At 44.9% G+C, this 4,573-nt stretch overlaps 1 long non-coding RNA gene across 1 annotated transcript; it reads left to right on the top strand.

Annotated features, from left to right (window-relative positions):
• Window positions 1-684: 684 nt before the first annotated feature.
• On the top strand, window positions 685-3,856 carry LOC131402326 (uncharacterized). The gene is made up of 3 exons (XR_009218539.1): window positions 685-798; window positions 3,563-3,671; window positions 3,798-3,856. It is a non-coding gene; the product is annotated as an uncharacterized LOC131402326 (long non-coding RNA).
• The last annotated feature ends 717 nt before the right edge of the window (window positions 3,857-4,573 follow it).

Below are 4,573 nucleotides of genomic sequence, written 5' to 3'. Positions count from 1 at the left end.
CATCTTTTTTCCTCCACTATGGTAAAGATATGGTATCTATTTTTGCTTTTCTTTAAGGAAAGAAGATGAGGATTTCTTATACTGGGAAGGAAAATTTTATTCTCCAACACCCCCCCTCCCATTCTACTAAACCGTTTTAGTCGACATATGTTTGTTATCAGAGAGAGGTGCTGTGAACACACAGCCATTTTCTTAGCAGCTTTTTGACTGTATGTTACCATAGTCCCACAAGGCATTGGTCCTTTCCCATTGGGAAGTCATGAATAAGAGACTATGAAGCTTGCACGTCAGATCTTCCTCAATTAATCCACCATTAGTATGTTTGGGATCCACTACTGGATGGTTAACAGCAGCTTTTGTAACTGTATGCCGACCATACTCAATTATGCTCTGCTAAAAATGAACTCTTTGCAGACCAACCCTCTCGGGCTGTCAGTGTTTTCCGTTTTCCTATTTTAACGTTTGTGTATAGTGGCAGGCGACAGATGGTGTAGATCAGATCGATTTGATTGCATTAGATGATTTTTTTCCCTTCCCCACTCCTTTCTGGAAGCTCGCATCAGCTGAAGGCTATCGCCTGGGACTCCTCGGAAGCGTGAGCAAGCCGCCAACACGCGAAGGCACTGGGGCACAGCCAGCGAGAGGCACGGAGGTCCCTTCCCAGGGCTTGTTAACACTGTAACCCAGCACTCCGAGGGAAGCAGCTCCCACTGCCCAGAGCCTACCTCCACCGCTCGTCAGATGACTCCCTGGCTACTACACACACTTGGAGTTCCGCTTGAAACCTGGATTTAAAGGGTAAGCACTTCAATCGAGATGGATTTGTGACAGTTACTTTGCTATACCGCAAGACAAATCTCAGCAAACGTAAAGGATGTAGGATGTGTGGAAGAAGGAGACTATGTTTACATACATAAATGTGTTTCTTTTTGTCTGAGAATGAGAGTATTATTCAGTAAAGATGTGTATAGTGTTTTTCCATTGATTGTAAGAGTCGACTACCACCCTCCTCCCGATTTTTTTCCTCTCCTTGGTGGTTCCCCCTTTCTACTTGAGAGGGAAGGAGAGAGGGAGAGGGAGGGAGGCAAAGGAGAGAGAGAAGGGGGGGGAGAAGAGAAGCATTTCTGCTTTAGCTTAATTGGTTTATTTCCTCAAACCGATTGCTTTGTCGCGTTTCTTTATGTATATTTGGTTGCAAATTACCAAGCGTTCGATTGGGATGGGTGTTGGAGTGTGGGGGACAGGGTGGGAAAGTAGTGGGGACTGGCAATCAGTCGCAGTGGCCTTGAGAGATTAAAAGGTGCTGAAAGCCCCCTGCCCGCAAAACACACCTCTAGTTATTGGGGCTCGAGAGAAATGTAGATTCTAATAAACATGGCTTGCAGGAGTCGATGAACAAAGGTACTTAATGCGGACCTAAGCCTCCGTTGATATTGCTCCGCTAGCAGAATCTAAATATTCAAAAGCAAAGTGTAAGTTGATCAACAAACGCCCTGATGGTATTGGGCTTTTTCCTTTTTCTGTTTGTGTGGAGGGTGGAGAAGGGGGGAGGGTGGATGGGTGGGGGAAATCCGACAGCTTAAGGAGGTTTGAATTGAATATGCACCCAGCGGCAGTGGTCTCGTAGGAAATGGTGTTCTCGTAAGTCAGGCTGCCCCGCTGAAGCACGAGAGAGCTTTGGTTAGAGCTCAGAGCGTCAGTTCTGCTGCGAGTGCTGCCGGCAGTCGGCCCAGGCTGAGCTGTCCACTCGTCCAGGTGCTGAATCTGGTGGAACATTTGGGTAGGTAGGGAAAGGGCTGGCACTGACTAGTTAGATTAAAAAAAAAAAAAAGCATATCAACTGCGTTGTTCTAGTTTCTTAAAACGTGTGAATCTGTGGGTCAGTTTATGTATTTTATTTCAATTATAAGGAAGCAAAACTAAAGGAGATTACTTGGAAAGCATTGAAAAGCTGTGTGGGTATTTATGCTGCAATTCTGATACGCCGGGTATTGTTGTGTATGTATGTATATGTGTGTGTGTTTGTGTCTGTGTGTATATGCCTTGATAATTCTTTTTAATTCAAAAAGAACAGTACATTTAGTGAATCGAAATCTATCTGTATAATGTGTTTCATGTTTTCCTTTTAATGTTAGTTGAGATTTAAATGGAAGAGTTCAGGAGCAAACGTACACTTTGCTCATAGACTATTGCATTACTTTCCCTAAGGGCTTTTGTTTCTAGGAGTTCAAGCTGAAGGGAACCTGTCAGCTTTCTGTGTGTATGTGTGTGTCTATATGTGTGTGTGTGTGTGGGTGGTTGTAGCACCACCAGAGAAAAGCTCCACTTTATAGCTGTGTTAGGTAATGGCAGAAAATAGTGCTTATTAATTTGTTTAATTAGCATCTGTCTTTTTGCTAAAGGTGTACTTAAGAGTCATCTGAAAATACTGTAAAATAGGCTAGTAATTGGGCAATGCTGCTTTTCTTTTGAGTTATTTTAGGCATCGGGCGGTATATATTAAACAACTGCTTATAAACCTAGAATTCATGTTGATTTTTCTATTTGTAACATGTCAGGAAAATGATGAGTTGGTGTGTCTGGAGAAGTGATATATTAAAAAAATAATATTAATAGCCAGCACAACCTAAGTGCCTTAAATTGCAACCAGGTCAGTTAGAGATGAGTTGTGGTAGTGGGAGAAATGCTGTTATATAATTACTCCTTGATGAAGAGCTATTTGCACTTACATAATTTGAGGAATCATAATGTCTGTTGCCATGTTTCCACATCCCCTCCCTATTCCACTCACATGGATGTACTTCCATGTATTGGAGAGTAAAGAGAAAAACAAATTGAGAACTTTCTAATGGAGCTACAACATGGCTTGAGTAGTGACGTTGCACTTGTCCATTTTACTTAGTGAACAATAAACCCTTAATATCAGAATATTCACTGCAGGTTCTAAGACAAAGCTTTTCCACTAAGAGCCACATTGATCATCAAAGAATCACAGAAATTCTCTTTCTGAAAGCCAAAATTACAATCACTTTGCAAATGAGTTTTTATTGGGTTTTTTCCTTAAAATAGTTTTTATGGAGACAGAGCTTCAAAGGTTTTTCTGTCAAGGTGTTCACAACAACTGCACAGCATTGCATTTATAATGTATTTAAAAAGGTGGGCTATGGAATTACACATTGTGGTACTACAAAACAATGCCTAAATCATGGAAACTCTATCAGCTTGTCAACTCAGTGAGTTCTGATACTATGGAAAATGAGTTTAATTATTTTGTGATTTGAAGCTTTTTTTTTCTTTAAAAATCATTGTTGTATAGCTCTAAGGCCTTCAAAGGAGAGATGCCTATTTTTGTAGATCTATAAGTATTTGATTTTGAGTAGTAAATTGAATGTGTGTTTATTTTCTGTAATCTTGGGCTTGAGAAAATGCATTTCCAAAACACACTGGTGAAAATTTCACCCATGCATGACCCTATCTTTATTTGAGCCTCACTTCTTCTTTAAGCCGTCTAGGCAAATACGTTTGTAATATTTGTGTGCTTAACTGTGCATGTCTCTTACAGGGCTCTCTCCTGCCACGACACTCAATCAAAACACCTAGAGCGGACTGGCCGAGACCAGAGAGGGTATGAAGCAGAGCAAGTACAGAGGAAGGCACTGGGAGAGCACCAGGTAAACTAAAGGTTACTTGTCACGCCCACCCTGTGCCCAAAGCGCCTCGCCACATCCTCCTTCCTCACTGGGAAGAGAGCACCCGTCTTCTGTGTTAAGTGCTTGGTTTTGTGATTTGTCTTTCAGAATTGGAAATAGAGCAGCCATTTGGATTCGGGCAGGAAGCAGCCGAGCACAGCTTTGGATCCTTCTTGAGGGAAATCGAGTTATGGATTTATGGTCCCGGTCAAGCTCTGCCCAGCCCCAGCCAGGGGCGGGCTCAGCAGCAAGAGTTCTGGTGGCGGCGGCGGCAGTAGCAGCGGCAGCAGTAGCAGCGGCAGCAGCAGCTTGGTCCTCTGACTCTCTTCGGTGACGGGTATTCTTGGGTGGATAATACGGATTACGTTGTTATTGCTTAAGAATACGCGTAGTCGAGGAGAGTACCAGCGGCAGGCGGGCAGCGGCCGCCCCTCCCAGCCCACCAGCTGGCCTCTAAACGCCTGTGGTTGCCAAGGTAGCACTTTTTTGATCTTTTCCTTTCCTTGGTGTTTTCGCTCTGGGTCGCGTGTTAGGTGATTACAAGACACATCCCACCAGAACGGTTCTGTGCGCCGCGCCTCTGGTGACCAGGGCTGTAGAATGGGTGCGTGCAGTGGGGCGGGGGTCGAGGCGCAGGGGAGGGGCGGGGAAAGGGTAAGGGTCTGTTCGGCGGAGCCTGTGGGGAGTTCTGGCATCCCCGGCCTGCTGGTCTCCTCTCCTCGGTGGGGTGCGGCTGGGGGTGGAGACGCGGGCGGAGCGGGTCTCTAAAGTTGGGAATGATTTAAAGGCCTTGAGCAGTTTGGCAGCGTCGCGAGCGAGGAGCTAGAGCTCAGCAGAGGGTCGCTGGGGGCAGCCTCCGCAAAAAGGGCGTGTCCGTGGGCGAA

Source organism: Diceros bicornis, chromosome 4 (genome assembly GCF_020826845.1).
Source record: "Diceros bicornis minor isolate mBicDic1 chromosome 4, mDicBic1.mat.cur, whole genome shotgun sequence".
Taxonomy (NCBI): domain Eukaryota; kingdom Metazoa; phylum Chordata; class Mammalia; order Perissodactyla; family Rhinocerotidae; genus Diceros; species Diceros bicornis.
The sequence above is the reverse complement of the archived record's forward strand: the minus strand, read 5'-3'. Positions and strand labels throughout refer to the sequence as shown.